Source organism: Littorina saxatilis, linkage group LG17 (assembly GCF_037325665.1).
Source record: "Littorina saxatilis isolate snail1 linkage group LG17, US_GU_Lsax_2.0, whole genome shotgun sequence".
Taxonomy (NCBI): Eukaryota; Metazoa; Mollusca; class Gastropoda; order Littorinimorpha; family Littorinidae; genus Littorina; species Littorina saxatilis.
The window spans coordinates 6,162,368-6,183,204 of NC_090261.1; positions in this window are offsets into that span (position 1 = coordinate 6,162,368).

A 20,837-nucleotide genomic window follows, 5' to 3' on the forward strand; every position below is an offset into this window, starting at 1 on the left:
TACAGGCCAAGTGTCATTTTACCACCATGTCATGTACCATTAGCTCCACGTCCCATTTTGGCGCAATCCCGTTTGGCCGTTATCCCATTTTGCCCCCATCCCATTTTTGCGACATTTCATAGGCCATGTGTCATTTTACATGCCATTCTAAAGTGTCAAAACTCATTTCAGGAGGTTATTACATAAAATGCAACCTCCAGCGTGATTTTTTAGAAACAAACAGGTATTTGGGGACGATGTTTGCTGTACAGCAGTGAAATGGGGACGTCCAAAAGTGCAGAGCTCCCGCAGAGCTATATGAATGGTTTCATCACATACATGGCGCTAGGCGACATATGTTGTGAAAAATTTTACAAATCACGTTTTTGCGCCCGATATTTTCTTGTCATCTCCAAAGTCAAGGGACAAACACGAAATTCCTTGACTTTTGGGGTAGCGCGACTCTGTTAATTTTAAGAATTAAAAAAAAAAAAAATTCATTACCAGGATGTCCCATCGTTGGGAAATTCCGGTCGCTTCCTCCCAGTGGAAAGCTAGCAGTGACAGAGTCGCACTACCCCAAGTCAAGGGATCTATTAGTCCTGTTTCGCCGTTATCCCAATTCTTCTCATCCCATTTTGACGACATTTCTCAGGCCAAGTGTCATTTTACCACCATATCATGTACCATTAGCTCCACATCCCATTTTGGCGCAATCCCGTTTCGCCGTTAGCCCATTTCGCCCCCATCCCATTTTTGCGACATTTTACAGGCCAAGTGTCATTTTACCACCATGTCATGTACCATTAGCTCCACGTCCCATTTTGGCGCAATCCCGTTTGGCCGTTATCCCATTTTGCCCCATCCCATTTTTGCGACATTTCATAGGCCATGTGTCATTTTACCACCGTGTCAAACCACTAGCGCCACATTCCATTTTGTCGCCATGCCGTTTTTCCGTCATCCCATTTTGCCGCCATCTCTATTTCGCGACATTTTGGATTGTGGCAAAAATGGAATTTGGCGTAAACGGAATGTCTTCCTAGTTGAATAACGCAGTATCGTAGTATAGTGAGGCTTGGCAAGAAGAATAAATAAAAAAAGTTATGGCGGCCAAATGGGATGGTGTCAAAATGGGATGACGCGCTATTGTTATGACACGGTAGTAAAATGACGCTTGGCTTGTGAAATGTCGCGAAAATGGGATGGGGGATAAATGGAATACGGTGAAACGGCATGACGGCCAAATGGGATATGGTGTCAAAATGGGATGTTGCGCTTTTGTTATGACATGTTAGTAAAATGCCCTGTCACGTAGTCTCAATCCAAATTGGAAATCCATAGCATCATCATTATAATCATCCTCATCTCATTAATCATTCAAAATTATAAATTTTATAAAATGACGCTTGGCTTGTGAAATGTCGCGAAAATGGGATGGGGCAAAAAATGGGACGGCGGCAAAAATGGGATTGCACCAAAATGGGATGTGGATCAGCCACTAGATTGCCAATTTTAAAGTCTTAGGTATGACCCGGTGTGACGTTTTTATCTTTCGCCGTGTTGATATTTCGATTTTCGGCCTCGTTGATCTAGTATAAACTCTACACTGAACAAAAAACAAGTCGCGTAAGGCGAAAATACAATATTTAGTCAAGTAGCTGTCGAACTCATAGAATGAAACTGAACGCAACGCAACGCAGCAAGACCGTATACTCGTAGCATCGTCACTCCACCGCCCGTGGCAAAGGCAGTGCACGTGGAATTGACAAGAAGAGCGGGGTATTCGTTGCGCTGAGAAGGATAGCACGCTTTTCTGTACCTCTCTTCGTTTTAACTTTCTGAGCGTGTTTTTAATCCAAACATATCATATCTATATATTTTTGGAATCAGGAACCGACAAGGAATAAGATGAAAGTGTTTTTAAATTGATTTCGAAAAAGAAATTTGATAATAATTTTTATATATTTAATTTTCAGAGCTTGTTTTTAATCTGAATATAACATATTTATATGTTTTTGGAATCAGCAAATGATGGAGAATAAGATAAACGTAAATTTGGATCGTTTTATAAATTTTTATTTTTTTTTACAATTTTTAGATTTTTAATGACCAAAGTCATTAATTAATTTTTAAGCCACCAAGCTGAAATGCAATACCGAACCCCGGGCTTTGTCGAAGAGTACGTGACCAAAATTTCAACCAATTTGGTTGAAAAATGAGGGCGTGACAGTGCCGCCTCAACTTTCACGAAAAGCCGGATATGACGTCATCAAAGACATTTATCAAAAAAATGAAAAAAACGTATGGGGATTTCATACCCAGGAACTCTCATGTCAAATTTCATGAAGATCGGTCCTGTAGTTTAGTCTGAATCGCTCTACACACACACACACACACACGCACACACGCACGCACGCACACACACACGCACATACACCACGACCCTCGTTTCGATTCCCCCTCGATGTTAAAATATTTAGTCAAAACTTGACTAAATATAAAAACACCCTTCGATAGTACTGATGAGCGACCTTGTGTACCTTACATTCATGGGGCCAAATTTGTCCAACCAATTATTTTATTTAACTTAGAAATTTGATTCATCCTAAAATGTTTCCCTTCTTACTCAAGGGACGTAACCACTCGGTACACGTTTTCGAAGAATTCGATTTTGGGAGTGAAATCTATTTAATTTCACAACCAATTTTCTTCACATGCAAGAAACTGACATGCTTTTCGTCCATAAATAATTTCCTTTCTTAATTTTACCAGGAAACAACATTTCAGTCTCGAGTAAATATCGAGGGGGAAATATGTACACAGGCGAAGGATGAAATCGTTACACCGGCCGAGGTTCGAACCCACGACCTCCCGATCACGGGGCGGACGCCTTACCACTAGGCTAACCGTGCCGGTTTACCCTTGAGTGACAGACGGACAGACAAAAGAATATACAGACAGACCGTAATTAACACAAACACACACACTCAGCAGAGCAAAGCGGTATGACACACACACTCAGCAGAGCAAGGCAGTATAACACAAACACTGAGTCTGATTTATGAGAATGAGAATGAGGGAGAGAGAATTGTATTGAATTGAATTGAATTAAATTGAATTGAATTGATCTTTATCTTAACACAAACAGAATAAGAAATGCTAAAATGCTCTCTTTTTCATCCCGCAGACAGTCAAAATTCTAATCAAAAACAAGGAAAGAGATAGAAATAAAAGGAACAGTTATGACAGCTTTACAGACAGACAGACAGACAGACAGACAGAAAGAGAGACAAACAAGTCGCGTAAGGCGAAAATACAATATTTAGTCAAGTAGCTGCCATTTTTCAGCAAGACCGTATGCTCGTAGCATCGTCAGTCCACCGCTCATGGCAAAGGCAGTGAAATTGACAAGAAGAGCGGGGTAGTAGTTGCGCTAAGAAGGATAGCACGCTTTTCTGTACCTCTCTTTGTTTTAACTTTCTGAGCGTGTTTTTAATCCAAACATATCATATCTATATGTTTTTGGAATCAGGAACCGACAAGGAATAAGATGAAAGTGTTTTTAAATTGATTTCGACAATTTAATTTTGATAATAATTTTTATATATTTAATTTTCAGAGCTTGTTTTTAATCCGAATATAACATATTTATATGTTTTTGGAATCAGCAAATGATGGAGAATAAAATAAACGTAAATTTGGATCGTTTTATAAATTTTTATTTTTTTTTACAATTTTCCGATTTTTAATGACCAAAGTCATTAATTAATTTTTAAGCCACCTAGCTGAAATGCAATACCGAACCCCGGGTTTCGTCGAAGATTACTTGACCAAAATTTCAACCAATTTGGGTGAAAAATGAGGGCGTGACAGTGCCGCCTCAACTTTCACAAAAAGCCGGATATGACGTCATCAAAGACATTTATCAAAAAAATGAAAAAAACGTATGGGGATTTTATACCCAGGAACTCTCATGTCAAATTTCATAAAGATCGGTCCAGTAGTTTAGTCTGAATCGCTCTACACACACACACACACACGCACACACGCACACACGCACACACACACACACGCACATACACCACGACCCTCGTTTCGATTCCCCCTCGATGTTAAAATATTTAGTCAAAACTTGACTAAATATAAAAAGAAACAAACAGACAGACAGACAGAGAGAGAGAGAGAGAGCCAGAGAAAGAGAGAGACAGAGAAACAGAGACATAGAGAGAAAGATAAACAGACACACAGACACCGACAGAAAAGTTGTGTGAAGAGCAGCTCAGCAGAATTTGTCTTACATTTTGGAAAGTTTTCTGACGATTTGGACGTGAAAACGAGACTGAACCCATGCAATAATTTTTTCAAAACTGCTCCGAAACTATCCCAAAATCAAGTAATTAAATGACATGTTGTTACTGTACGATAACTAAATCTTTCAATCAATCAATCAATATGAGGCTTATATCGCGCGTATTCCGTGGGTACAGTTCCAAGCGCAGGGATTTATTTATTTTTTATTTTATTTTTATTTTTATGCAATTTATATCGCGCACATATTCAAGGCGCAGGGATTTATTTATGCCGTGTGAGATGGAATTTTTTTACACAATACATCACGCATTCACATCGGCCAGCAGATTGCAGCCATTTCGGCGCATATCCTACTTTTCACGGCCTATTATTCCAAGTCACACGGGTATTTTGGTGGACATTTTTATATATGCCTATACAATTTTGCCAGGAAAGACCCTTTTGTCAATCGTGGGATCTTTAACGTGCACACCCCAATGTAGTGTACACGAAGGGACCTCGGTTTTTCGTCTCATCCGAAAGACTAGCACTTGAACCCACCACCTAGGTTAGGAAAGGGGGGAGAAAATTGCTAACGCCCTGACCCAGGGTCGAACTCGCAACCTCTCGCTTCCGAGCGCAAGTGCGTTACCACTCGGACACCCACCCTAACCCTAACTAAGTCTTTCCGATGTATTGTCATTCTAACTTGTTTTATCACACCCGGAAAATATCACACGCAATATACTATCAATCAATCAATCAATCAATATGAGGCTTATATCGCGCGTATTCCGTGGGTACAGTTCTAAGCGCAGGGATTTATTTATCATTTTTTTAATCTTTTTCATTTTTTATTTTATGCATGCAATTTATATCGCGCACATATTCAAGGCGCAGGGATTTATTTATTCCGTGTGAGATGGATTTGTTTTTTTTACACAATACATCACGCATTCACATCGGCCAGCAGATCGCAGCCATTTCGGCGCATATCCTACTTTTCACGGCCTATTATTCCAAGTCACACGGGTATTTTGGTGGACATTTTTATATATGCCTATACAATTTTGCCAGGAAAGACCCTTTTGTCAATCGTGGGATCTTTAACGTGTACACCCCAATGTAGTGTACACGATACTAGCGAAATTATAATTTTTTTTGTTTGTTCTATAAATGTGACATGCTTTAGGCTGTTTTATTCCCCCCTCTGCTTCTTTACCTCTGTAAACTTGTAGAGCTAGTTATTTTTCGATAATGACCCAGCAACCAAACAAATAACGAGCCAGCAACAGCCTGAATCCTCGATAGTGCAATGGGTTGAGAAGCTGTTCTGTTTTGGTACTACTTTTGCGACTGAAAAGTTCAAAACGCTCTATACGTACGAAATATACATCTCTGGAGCAAACAATACAAACATACCGCATTTAAATTAACAACTACAGGCCTGAACACATGAATCTCCATATAAAATCCATGAGTTCGGTTGTTTTCTGAATATAGATCTGCTGTGCACACACCGTTCATCACAAGCAAATTCCCAAGGCAAGTAACTCATACTCTTGCCGACAAGAGTAGTTCCCCTTCTTTTAACGCAGTTTCTTCGACAACACTGACTGCAATCCGACGGTCAGTTTTCAACAATATTTCATTTTATAAACAGATCACACGCAACCAAATGCACACATCTCATCAATTTAAACAACATAAAGCGGTTTCATACACTATTTTCTCAAAAAAACTGAACTTCATACAGTAATTAACGTTGGAACACGGGTGCAAAAGTTCGTCTGCTAGTCCCATTTGACGAAAGAACATTATCTTTAGCGATACTAAAACATAAACAGAACACACAATATCTGCCTTTACCGCCACAGCAGAATAACAGCTTATCTGTGTACTTGATTTTAGTCTAAAACAGGGAAACTGACAAGAAGTGTTAACAGAATGGAATGATTTGCACGGAACTATACAACCGCGCATTAATCGATCGCCTGCGCAGGTTGACTGGTTGAGTGATTCGGATTCGATCAAACTTTCGCACAAAAACTCCTGTTTTCTTTGAATAACTGAAGAAAGGGGGAATAAAGAGGTTACACACCTCGTCTCAGTGATTATTAAAAATAATGGTCTCAGTTCGCGGTCATGAAAAAGCTCGCTGAAGCTCGCATTTTTCATGATCCGCTAACTTCGACCATTATTTTTAATAATCACTGAGACTCGGCATGTAACCTCTACATATACGACATTATAACCGAGATGATGTTTTTAGATCCACAGATTTAGGTCAAAAATATGATAGTTTTTCTGAGATGGTGCAGACAACGTTAACCCTCATATAAATTAAATGTATTCCATGGTGGAATCCTGCTTGCACAATCTAATCTATTCAATCTAACCTAATCATAGGCACAATCAATAGAATCAAAATCACTCACTTTTATTTTCTTGCCTTTCTGCTATTCCTCCCGTCTTTGAAAGATCACCAAATAGTCACCTGGCTGGCAAAAGTGGGAGGGTTACTTTTGGTGGTCACATTAGATATTATGTTTTTTGGAAAGTTCGTTTTATTTGCAGCCACAGTTCGGTAAACGACAAATGGCTAAACCCAACCACCTAAGAATGAGAAGCGTTTTTGTAACATGACCCATATTCTGCAAAATGCAGCCATGACGCAGGGGGTAGGTTACAAAAAAACGTCATGTACCGCTTGACTGCATACGGATATAAGCAAATTATACCTTAAACGAAAGCTAAAGATTGTTGCCATCAGGCAGCAAGTAAAATGCCTAATTCGTATACACAGTTTTATTTTTAACAACATCTGTATAGAATGCGGATGACAAAACAGGAAATGCCATTTTCTCAATCGATATGTATAGCTAACTGAACGCCTGGTTCAAACCGCAATCAAAAACATCTTGAAAATTGTTTATTCTCACAGCTAGAATTATTTTACATCAACAATTGTTAATTTACTGAGGAAAACAACAGTCATATAAGATAAATAATGGATGATTCTGAATCAACTCCGAAAACCGAACCGGGTCGAAGCAAAAAAGAGTTTACACATACACAGGCTTGAAAAAGGATAATTTGGTTCAATCTGTTAGATTTTTACCCATAACGTTAAAGATCAGCTCAATATAAAAGGAAAGTGATCATTGTAAAAGGATTTTGCTATCGCAAAATAATTCAACTTCCGGTTTTACCACATGGCGTCCATAATATTATCAATTTATTACATAGCGTGCATTTGTCAGAAATTATACTAAATGTTAGAAGCGATCTTAAAGTGAAAGTAACGTTTAATAAAAGTATGCGCATTTACTTATTGATTGATATATGACTAAAATAATGGACATGTAATTTAAACGTACAAAACGACATTTTGTACACTACCTCTCTAAGAAAACGCGACTATGACCGACCGATATGTATGTGTAAATTAGGTCATTGTTAGTGATGAAAACGTGTTTTCTTTAAAATATAACACGCAAACTGTGAAGTTCAAGGCCATAAATGATTTTAGTACGACTTCTTCAAAACAGGTCTGTTTTTCACTCCACCAGTTTCAGTTTTAATAAAATATATGTATAGCTGTCATTTTCAAAAAACCTTATCTGCAATTCACTTAACCAAATACACCATGAACCCAGAAGATATTAGAGTGAGACACTTTACAGTGAAATATGTTATGATTCCCCTTATTTCAAAATATATGCATTTTAATTGGCAGACACGATTCACGTCGTAGGTACGTGTCGTCTGGTGAGGCAACTGTTAGCATTTTTTGTCGTAAGAATTGACATTTTTAAACATAAATCATGGACAAAAAACTAATTCTACAAAAAGTGCAGGTTTTCTTGGTATAGTCAGTTAAAGCATCTTAAAATTCAAGAAATTGTGCAATTACGTGTATGTATTTGAAATGGCAGACAATATTGAATGAAAGTGATTTTTGACTGATTGAAACCCTACCCCCACTAACAAAATGGGCCCTGAGATTAGGGGTGTTAGTTAAAGATGACTGAATAATGGCTATGCTTTTCCCCTAAAGTATTCAAAACCTAAACATATACATAGGCAAGATGTTCTACGTTAACACAATTAACTTTTTAAACATATACATATGCTTAGTACACGATACTTCCGGTTTTTCTACCGGATGACTTGTACATTTAGGGGGTAAACACCTTACCGTAGAAAAAGCTTTATTTTCAAAAAGTGCAAGTAATTATTAAAAATCATACATAATATTTATATATAGGAGTTAATTTTCCTTCGAAAGTCATTTGTTTCAAGTGGCAGACAATGTCAGTTGGAGAGTTACATGTACGTAAAGCGTATAACTGTTGTCTGTGATTAGTGCATTGTGGACACATTGGCACCATTTGATCCTAAATGCTAAACGATGTCGTGATCAAACCACAGTTTTAGGATAATTTTACATCGCATCGATTACTAAATTGATGGTAGAATTTCACTGATAAATTCTATTTCTGGTAGCGTCAGTGCCGTTATCTTTTTCTTTTTGTAATAAGGTAATGACGAATGAACACTCTTATGCTAGTCTTTAAATGACAATTCCAATTCTAGTAAGTTAAAAGGCATGTATTGCGCGTTACATACATTTATACCCCCCCCCCCCCCCCAGGATTACAAGGCAAGTAAACACATATAAAAAGATAGTAACGTTTTACATGGTTACACGTTCAGTAGTGAACGTAACGTGTGGTTTAGCAAAATTACTTGCACATACAATAGCAAAGTCTGTCTGTGTGTCTTTGTTTGTGTGTTTGTCTATGTCTGTCTGTGTGTTCGTATGTTTGTCTCTCCCTCTGTCTGTCTATCTCTCTCTTTCTCTCTGTGTCTCTGTCTGTCCGTCTGTGTGTCTCTCTCTCTCTCTCTCTCTCTCTCTCTCTCTCTCTCTCTCTCTCTCTCTCTCTCTCTCTCTCTCTCTCTCTCTCTCTCTCTCTCTCTCTCTCTCTCTCTCTCTGCGAGGTAGGTGCACTTAAAGAGAAAGCAATACAGAAAGAAATGCATTTCTCTACCAAGAATGAAGTTTGTCTGTCTGTGTGTTTGTGTGCGTGTTTTTTTGGTTGCGTAAGTGTTTCTCTATAAGCATCTCTACGTCTTTGTTCGCGTACATAAGTGCGTGCGTGCATGTGTGGGTGTTTCTGTGTCGGTTTGTCTCACTGTGTGTATGTCTATCATTTTGTCGGTATGCTTGTGTATGTGTCTTTGTGTGTGTGTGTGTGTGTGTGTGTGTGTGTGTGTGTGTGTGTGTGTGCGCGTGCGTGCGTGCGTGCGTGCGTGCGTGCGTGCGTGCGGGCGTGCGTGCGTGCGTGCGTGCGTGCGCGCGCGTGTGTGTGTATGCGTGCGTGCGTGTGTGTAGGCATGTGTGTGTGTGTGTGTGTAAGTGTGTGTGTGTGATTGCAATTATTCCTCCTTTTTACATTTAGTCAAGTTTTGACTAAATGTTTTAACGTAGAGGGGGGAATCGAGACGATGGTCGTGGTGTATGTGCGTGTGTGTGTGTGTCTGTGTGTGTGTGTGTAGAGCGATTCAGACTAAACTACTGGACCGATCTTTATGAAATTTGACATGAGAGTTCCTGGAAATTATATCCCCAGACGTTTTTTTTCATTTTTTGAATAAATGTATTTGATGACGTCATATCCGGCTTTTCGTAAAAGTTAAGGCGGCACTGTTACGCTCTTATTTTTCAATTAAATTGGTTGAAATTTTGGTCAAGTAATCTTCGACAAAGCCCAGATTTCGGTATTGCATTTCAGCTTGGTGGCTTAAAAATTTATTAATGACTTTGGTCATTAAAAATCTGAAAATTGTAAAAAAAAACAACTTTTTTATGAAACGATCCAAATTTACGTTCATTGTATTCTCCATCATTTTCTGATTCCAAAAACATATAAATATGTTATATTTGGATTAAAAACAAGCTCTGAAAATTAAAAATATAAATATTATTATCAACATTAAATTTTCGTAATCAATTTAAAAACACTTTCATCTTATTCCTTGTTGGTTCTTGATTCCAAAAACATATAGATATGATATGTTTGGATTAAAAACACGCTCAGAAAGTTAAAACGAAGAGAGGTACAGAAAAGCGTGCTATCCTTCTCAGCGCAACTACTACCCCGCTCTTCTTGTCAATTTCACAACAATAAACAGATAATGACGTCATTTTAAGTGGCACAAACGTGTACATGAATGCCTTCCCTTTCGAATGATTTACAGTTATAGAATTTCTGTCAAGCGGTTTAAGTTTTATGTCCGTTTTATGAACCCAACCCTCAAAACAAGAATAGTAACACCAAAGAAGGAAAACATACACACAAACCAACGTTTTTCTCACCGGTGGTTTGGAATATTGCCCCACAACTTTAGATTTAGTGTTGTGGTGTTAAAATCTATCAGAAAAATGTGTTTGCTAACGTGACGCCAAAAAGTAACCAAAACGGTCCTTAGCCGACTGACTAAAAGTCATCAAAATCAGGTATTTACCACTGTATGCAACAAGTCTCACAAACTCGAATTATCTCTCTTGCAAACTGACAGATTTAACACCCGCACCATATGATGTCTGCCCGGACAATTGCTAATTTGTAAAAAAAAAGGGGGTCCTTTACGTCCTCACATGAAATTTTCATTTTAGGGACATGAGTTGATGATACGCTAAAAGAAGAAAAGGAGGGAAAGAAAAGGGCAAGACCAAGCAATCCCGACCGTGATAGGACCCAGGCCTCGCTCTCCATGAATAAGGGAGGGGGGTGGGGCAATGAGAAATATACTCGGGGATAATTTTTCCTTTATATGCGTTGACTTCCTAGGGGAAGGACCATTAAAAACATGGATTTTTAATTCAATTTTAGTTTCGTTAAGAAAAAGATAAAACTCAGGACCACCTGTTAGAAGGTTTAAAAGTGACAACATTGTGAGAAAAATATAAAGAACATGCGCAAAACGTAATACTGATCTTCTATAGGGTAGTAACATTTGGATACATCATTTCATTGACGCACGCATGAGTTGCTATGCGGCATTTGTTAATTTTAAATGGGATAAAAAGATCTATCTGCGTTGTCCGTCGACCTCCCCGCCACTACAATAGTCGCAGGGGAGGCGACGTCACATTAGCAGTATTAACTGAGAGAGGAAACAGCTATCCTCTCGTTTATATAATCATGTTTTTATGTTTATTGTGTAATCCGAAAACAGGAGTTTAAAACCATCAGGAAAAAAAAAAAAACACGCACTCGCCCGCGAGGTGGGGCAATGCCCTTCCCTCCCTGCGAGCTGTGTGTCCCCTTTGTTTAAGTTAATACCGTTGACAAATGACGATCATATATTTATGCTGGCTTTATTTTATTTTGCCCCCCATTTAGGGAGTCCAGAATTACAAGGGACTTGCAGTGATTTTTTAATTGTGAGAATTTCCTCAGACGACAGATCTCTGCTCCCCGCGAGAGCGCTGAGGGCCATGAGATAGGTGTCTGGTTTAGGGACGGACACTTTATTTTTTGTCACAAAACAGTAGGTATCCGTTAATAAGTTGATGAGAGCCTCGGGGCTCTGCTTCTGCCTAGCAGTCACCATAGAAGTGAGGCAGAGCTCCAAGTAGCCTCTCAGGTCTTTTTCTTCTGGTTTTTGGGTTGTTATGAACACAAAGTCTCTGTGACTATCGACTTTTTTTGAGGATTTTTGCTAATTTGCGAAACGAACTAACTTTATGTTGGCCACGACCTCTCAAAGGGGTGAGAACCGTGTCAGTGTATTAACCAATCATATGAACACCTTAATTGCCCGGCACGTGTGCTCTCAAAATCCACTGACCAATAGCCGACGAGAACGACATCACTGCAGGACGGTCAAGTCATGCAATCCAATTGGGCGGTGTTTATGATGCTCCCCGTGTCGACCACTGTTGCGTCTTCAAATGTCCAGTGTCAATTGTATTGGATGATTCTCAACGCCCAATACCAAACGCTTATAACTTTTATCAACGCAACTTTTAACTTGTACAGCCCCACTCCCGTCATCCTCCCGGCCCCACCCCCACACACCCAGCTTTTTCTTAGCGTACAACCACCTCATGTCCCAAATAGAATCTTATTCTGGGGACACAAATAGAAATTTACATACATTCAACTCGTGGTCAAAACAGCGTTTATGCTTGCGGCCATTGTCACCTAGGCGAGACCATGAAATCTTGGCGAAAAATGTTTAATATCTTTATTGTACAAAATAAAACAAACTAACAAAAACCGATTTTATCTCACAGAATATTATCAAGCTGTTCTCGCAACAACAACAACAACAACAACAACATCAACAACAACAACAACAACAACAACAACAACAACAACAACAACAACAACAACAACAACAACAACAACAACAACAACAACAACAACAACAACAACAACAACAACACCACTTCAGGGAGTTATTCCATGAAAAATGCATGGATGTATAATTTCTATTCGATTTTGTTTTCGCTGTGTACAAAAGGAAACAAACAAACTGACAATAACCGATTTTATCTTACAGAATATGATCATGCTGTTCTGGCAACAATAACAAAAACACTTAACAGAGTTATTCCATAAAATCGCATGGATGTATTATATATTTTCTATTCGAAAAAAACCCACCCGAATGTTATGCTTAAAGTATTCCCATGCACGTTTTAGGATTGGACATGAAACGGTTACCGAAGGTGCTTTTCCTCAGGCCCGTACAGACACTTCGGCATGCTTGAATTCTTTGACATTCAACAAGGCTTGAGTCGGTTTCGTGTAATCCCTTTGCCTAATCAGTCAAATTATACACGTCATAAAAAATGTTCCCGGCAGATATCAAACCATACGTGCAGAAGTATCGTCTGTTTCTCACGCGGGCTTAAAGCTTAATTATGATCAAAGCACTCTCTGAATGGTAACATGAAAGCACAGCTGTTTAATATTTTCCCACACACACACACGCACACGTGCGCACGAGAAAACATAAGACTTTCATAAGTAATGTGATTAATCAACATGAAATAAACTTTTTTGTTGGCTTCTAGCGTGAAAAAGCGCGTGGGTGGCACGAACATTTTCATAATAATAAACATCACCTTTATCACAGACTTATATCCCATTTCGTGACACCTACCACTACTCCACTACATCAAAGGATGTCTGTTGAGATAATCGAATGGTTCAAAACTTTCAAACCTGCGCGCATATTCTAAGCCGACTAACACATAATAGTCAAGGACATCATAAAATGGTTCTCGGTGAAAACTTGACCGAGGGCCATTTTACGACGTCCTTGACCAGATAGTGTTTATGGCCAAACCAAGCACAACCCGAGTGTGTCAAGTATACTCATGTGTGTTGCTTCTTGGACAATGTAAAGAACACCGAAAGTACTTCAATGCCGTTCTCGAGTTACGTTGACTTTTACAAAGGTTGCAGCTGACACGGCTTACGTAATCCGGTTTCCTGGTCATGTGTGTGAAAAATGTGTCCATTAAAAGCATAATCTTTAATTCATATATTATTTCAAAAAAGATGTTAAAACTAAGGACCACCTTTTGTTAAATACTTTAAGAGTGAAACGTAATGTGAAAAATAGAGAAACTGTGGCCTATTATGTGTTTTCGCCGGGAGGTGTCAATTGGCAGGCCAGGCACTTAATCACGCTTGACTCCCCTCCGCTTAAGCGGCAATCGTTTAGCAAGCGCCGGTGTCTGCTTCAAGAAAGCCCTTCACACCCGGATTAAGTGAGGGAACATCGAATAGTGACATTTTTCGATGTGATTTTTCGATTTCATAAACAACAATTTTGAAAAATAATATAAAAGAGATAAATATTTTGCAAATACCGTATCTAGGTGGTCTAAATCAGGCTACCAAAACTATCTCGTTGTATGCCTTTTTTTTCTTCCAAGTATATACATCTATTGCAACAACAATAAAGAGTTAACAGGCAAGTGATATTTAATTCAGAAATGGAATACGCTTTAATTTAAAACAAAAGCACAACGAACAAGATGTTTTAATTTATTTCGCTCCAAGTCAAAATTTAAGCAAAACATCTAAATAGTTTTAAATGCGCATTTAGTCCGCTGTCGCACGGAGGAATGTAGGATTACCAAAACCGGCAAAATCAAAACTGGGCAAAACTTGATTTAAAAGAACGCCCCCCCCCCCCCCCCCCCCCCCCTGTAGAATTTGCACTGCTAGATGCGTTGGCGGCATCCCATCCTGCCTCTCCCAACTTGCCGTATCCCAGTCTGCCTTACCCGATTTGCCGCATCCCGTCCTGCTGCTTTGTGTGTGTTAGTGCGTGTGTATTTGTGTTTGTGAGGCAGGGAAAGAGAGAGAGAGAGAGAGAGAGAGAGAGAGAGAGAGAGAGAGAGAGAGAGAGAGAGTGACTGAGAGAGAGAGAGAAAGAGAGAGAGAAACTAGAGAGAGAGGGGGGAGAGAGAGAGAAAGAGAGAGAGAGAGGGGGGAGAGAGAGAAAGGGGGAGAGAGAGAAAGAGAGAGAGAAAGAGAGATAGAAAGAGAGAGAGAGAGAGAGAGAGAGAGAGACACACACACACACACATACACAGAGAAAGAGAGAGAGAGAGAGAGAGATGTCAACAAAATCAAGGAAAAGAAAAGCCTAACAAAGAATTTCAAGTGGCAGCCCAAATTTTCGACCTGTTCCCAGGCCTTCCTCAGCGGCGTTTAATTCTGCGAGACGCCAATTCATGCATCAAGTACTAAGCAACACAATACCATAGTTAATTCTGTTACGAAACACAAAGCAAATATTTCAAAGATAAAATCTACAAGACTTGACTAAAATTAATGTAAAAAATCAACAAGAAGAAACAGAGGCGAAAACAGTATTTGACTTTCAATGTTTTTGCAGCCACCGAGCTCGAAAGTATTCACTTAGATGCAATTCGAACCATTGTTGGAGCAGTCCGCGGTACAAGCCATCAAAAATTGTACGATGAGTCAGGCTTTATTTCATTACTAGAGAGGCGAAAACGTCATAAATTGATATTATTTCACAAGATCGTTCACCGCAAGGTGCCAAACTACTTATTAGCGATATTGCCACCATTGATATCAACTAATAACCCATATCACCGGCGCAGACCTCTAGACAGGAAAGTTCCATCGTTTAAAACTGAATTATATAGAAACTCATTTCTCCCATCTACTACACAACTCTGGAATTCTTTACCAGACTATATAAAACTTAGTGATTCCCTAAGTGAATTTAAGCACTTTTTGTCAAAAAACGATTTAAGTCCGCCGTGTTATTTTTATTCTGGAGATCGCATGTCACAAATAATTCACTGTAAGCTCAGGTTATATATAAGTGATCTCAATAACGATCTAGTGAGACGTCACGTTGCTACAGATGCATCTTGTGACTGTGGATTCCCGTCCGAATCCGTACAACACTTCATATTCGATTGTCCAAATTATCGCGAAGCACGTCAAAAAACTATACATACCCTCCCTAATCACACAATTCACCTCCCCCACCTTTTAAACGGAGACAGACAGTATTCTTTAGATTTGAACAGGAAAAATTTTTCCACCGTACACTCGTTCATTGAACGTTCAGGCCGCTTTGGGTAAGTCAGAATAAATGCTCTACAAGCCGGACAACAACTTAAACTTCTGCACATCTCCTACCCATCCCTCTTCTTTTATTCATCTTCTTTCCCTCCTTCCTTCCTTTACTGTCTTTCTTTATAATCATTATGCAACGTTCATTACGTTATTAATAGATTTGAGACAAATTTTTCACCCGTTACCGCCTTATGTTGTACTGTCATGCAGGAACACCACTATAAGCTTCTAGCTTGTTGCTGTTTCTGTGAACTTTGTATACATGTCATGATTGTAACCCTTGTTAAAATAAACTTATGTTTAAACGGGAGGCACCCGCTATTGCCGCGGCCCGTTATTGCCGCGGCCCGTTATTGCCGCAACCCGCTATTGCCGCAACCCGTTATTGCCGCAACCCGCTATTGCCGCGGAACTTTGTTTGTTCTTTTTACATTTAGTCAAGTTTTGACTGAATGTTTTAACATAGAGGGGGAATCGAGACGAGGGTCGTGGTGTGTGTGTGTGCGCTGTATCACCATTTTCACCTCTTTTATGGTATCTATGACCATCACAAATCAGCTTTCCCTCCTCTGTCACCCGCGCAAATGGAAATTGTCTGTCTGTCATTCATGATAGCCTACCACGTCATCGGAAAAAACCGGTAGAAATGACGTTGAGCATGGAACAAACCCTCACAGTTCTGGCGTGTGTTGACAAAACCGAGTAAGTCCACTGAAGCGGGTTTTTTTATTGTATGAGTCCTCTGACAAGAATTTTGAAACTATCATTATACGAAAATTAGGAACCCCTTAGACTTACTTTGTTTTGCCAAAACATTCATGCATACTTGAAAAAGTTGTTTTTGGTTGTGGACTTACTTGTTCATATCTGCTTATTTAAGGACTCTAAAAAGTAGAAATGAACACAAAAGATGCGCATTGATTTGGTTTTTTTGATGAACGAAAAATATCTTCTTTTTTTTAAATGGACTTACTCGGTTTTGTCAGCACACGGCTGTTACGCGTGATTGTTCTGAAAAGTGACTATTACATGATTGTTCTGAAACTCTACTATTTATTTCATCGTAAACATGTAAGCCCTCATACGTGATTGTTCTGAAAGCTTACTAATTTACATGATTGTTCTGAAACTCTACTAAAGGTAAACTTGCTTCACCCGTGAAATGTTGTCAGATATGGAACAAAATGTATACCCCAGCCCAACGAAGTTGGAGGGGGGTATACTGGATTCACTTTGTTCATCTGTCTGTGTGTATGTCTGTATATATATATATGGAACAATATTTTGATACAATGATACTAAATCTTAAGTGAAATTGATATTTATACCCCCTCCCAATGAATACAAACTCAACAAGTAATACGTTTCATACATTGAACATGTATTCTTTATTGTTCTCAACTCAAAATTCAAATTAAATCTCCAAAGACAAAAATTATTTATAATCTTCAAAAATGTAATTATTCTTCTTGAGTATTCCCAACTCAAAATTCTAATTACAGGTTTAAAGGGACACATAGAAACTTTTGATTTTCCCTCTTTGCCATGCTAAGGGGAAAATGGAAGCTAATTTTTGCCCCTTTAAAGACGAAAGGCACAACAAATAATTTTCACAAATGAAACTTTTTTTTTATGAACTAAAAATTCAAGTGGAGAGGGGATGAGAGACGTGAGGAGATGGCCGCGGTTGCAAGATGGGTGGGGAGTCTGGGCTATAAAGTTCTTGCACGCGAGACAAAAGTTTGTGTGTGTGTGTGGGGGGGGTATTTTGTTTATTAACTCTCTCTCTCTCTCTCTCTCTCTCTCTCTCACACACTCTCTCTCTCTCTCCCTCTCCCTCTCTCTCTCTCTCTCTCTCTCTCTCTGTGAATATTTTTGTCATCCTAAATATTGGGGGGGGGAAGACATGCTTGCCCCCCCCCCCCCCGCCCAAGGAACAGCAGCTGCCCCCCCCCCCCAACCCCCCAGTTTCCGACGCCAGTGCACTGAGTACATACGCACACACACACCACACATACACATGTTACGCGTGATTGTTCTGAAACGTGACTATTACATGATTGTTCTGAAAGTCTGCTATTTATTTCATCGTAATCATGTAAGCCCTCATACGTGATTGTTCTGAAAGCTTACTAATTTACATGATTGTTCTGAAACTCTACTAAAGGTAAACTTGCTTCACCCGTGAAATGTTGTCAGATATGGAACAATAATAATGTATACCCCTACCCCTGGTGGTTGCTGTGTAATAAAAAAAAAGTGTCACTGAAAACAGATGTGCTAATAAATTTAGCTTTCATGTGTGTGTATGTGTGGTGTGTGTGTGCATATGTACTCAGTGCACTGGCGTCGGAAACGGGGGGGGGAGCTGTTCCTGGGGTGGGGGGGGGAGCAAACATGTCTTTTTGCCCTCCCCCCCTTCTAACATTTAGGATGACACAAATATTCAAAGAGAGAGAGAGAGAGAGAGAGAGAGAGAGAGAGAGAGAGAGAGAGAGAGAGAGAGAGAGAGATTTGATAAACAAAATACTCCCCCCCCAAACACACACAAAGAAGTATATTGTCTCGCGTGCAAGAACTTTATAGCCCAGACTCTCCACACATCTCGCAACCCCGGACATCTCCTCACGTCTCTCATCCCCTCTCCACTTGAATTTTTAGTTCATAAAAAAAAGTTTCATTTGTAAAAATTATTTGTTGTGCCTTTCGTCTTTAACGGGGCAAAAAGTAGCTTCCATTTTCCCTCTTTGCCATGCCTTTCGATCCATTTGGGTGACCTCGCCACCTAAGCATGGCAAAGAGGAAAATTCAAAAGTTTCTATGTGTCCCTTGAACCTGTAACTTGAATTTTGAGTTGGGAATACTCAAGAAGAATCATTACATTTTTGAAGATTATATATAAGTTTTGTCTTTGAACATTTAATTTCAATTTTGAGTTGAGAACAATAAAGAAGACATGTTGAATGTATGAAACGTATTACTTGTTGAGTTTGTATTCATTGGGCGGGGGTTCATTGTATCAAAATAGTGTTCCATTTACATACAGACATACACACAGACAGACGGACAAAGTGAATCCAGTATACCCCCCTCCAACTTCATTTGGCTGGGGTATAAATATCAATATCACTTAAGATTTAGTATCATTGTATCAAAATATTGTTCCATATATACATACAGACATACACCCAGACAGATGGACAAAGTGAATCCAGTAGACCCCCCTCCAACTTCGTTGGGCAGGGGTATACATATTGTTCCATATCTGACAACATTTCACGGGTGAAGCAAGTTTACCTTTAGTAGAGTTTCAGAACAATCATGTAAATTAGTAAGCTTTCAGAACAATCACGTATGAGGGCTTACATGATTACGATGAAATAAATAGTAGAGTTTCAGAACAATCATGTAATAGTCACTTTTCAGAACAATCACGCGTAACATACACACACATGAAAGCTAAATGTATTAGCACATCTCTGTTTTCAATGACACTTGTTTTTTTTATTACACAGCAACCACCAGAATTTTGTATATGAATTATTCAAATGGTTTGATAAAGTGTCAGTTGATATGAACAAACCTCCCCCACCCCCTACACCTAAAAAAGGGAGTGGAGAGACGGATCAACTCAAACACACATCTGAAGCTGTCGCGCACACAGAAGACGGATCAACTCAAACACACTTCGTTGGGCAGGGGTATACATATATTGTTCCATATCTGACTACATTTCACGGGTGAAGCAAGTTTACCTTTAGTAGAGTTTCAGAACAATCATGTAAATTAGTAAGCTTTCAGAACAAACACGTATGAGGGCTTACATGATTACGATGAAATAAATAGTAGACTTTCAGAGCGGCAATAGCGGGTTGCGGCAATAACGGGTTGCGGCAATAGCGGGTTGCGGCAATAACGGGCTGCGGCAACAACGGGCCGCGGCAATAGCGAGTTGTAACCGTTTATACCAACAACAAAAAATGTTTTTGCAGAGAACTTGTTTACGGCAATAGTGGAAACTAACATGTTTTATGAACGTGTTTATGTTTTGCAATCTTGTTTTCTGATTTATCCATCTATATATTTATTTACCTATTTTCACTTTACTTATTTAGTTCCGATCAAATGATCCGCTGCAAGAGCAGTTTGTAAATAAAATCAGCGATACAAAATGCCTCCGTTTCACTTAGATGGCGTATGGAAATAATTAATAACCTTATTTTATGATGGGTGACCTCATTGCAAATTGCTGAAATTTAAAAAACGATATCAAAAATAGAGTTACTAGACGGAGCCCTTCGGGGCGTTTAGTCATGCTTGAGACATATATTCACATGTTTTGATAGAGTATGTCCTTATCTGCGACCAAAAGACAAATTGTTGCTTCAACAGTGCTTTGAGCGGATCATTAAGTATTGCACTTTCGCGTCTAATAACGTACGGTGTCTAAAATTAAATACGGCGAAGTGGTCTGAGCCTACAATGTTTAAATGTGTACACTACATTGGGTGTGCACGTTAAAGATCCCACGATTGACAAAGGGGTCTTTCCTGGCAAAATTGCTTAGGCACAGTTAATAATTGTCTACCTATACCCGTGTGACTTGGAATGAAAGGTAAATATGCGCCGAAATGGCTGCAATCTACTGGCCGTATAAAATTTCATCTCACACGGCATCACTGCAGAGCGCCTAGAACTGTACCCACGGAATATGCGCGATATAAGACTCATTGATTGATTGAAATGTTTGACTGCATAACTTCTAAAAACTAGTTCCATGGTCTCATCCCTCCCCCCATCTACCCCCCCCCCCCCTTCATCCCCTATTTTGTTTTAAATCTTTTTTCTGTTCTTTTCTTGCTCCTCTTACAGTATCACGGTAAATGTTCCCAAATAGATCCTAGTTACCTC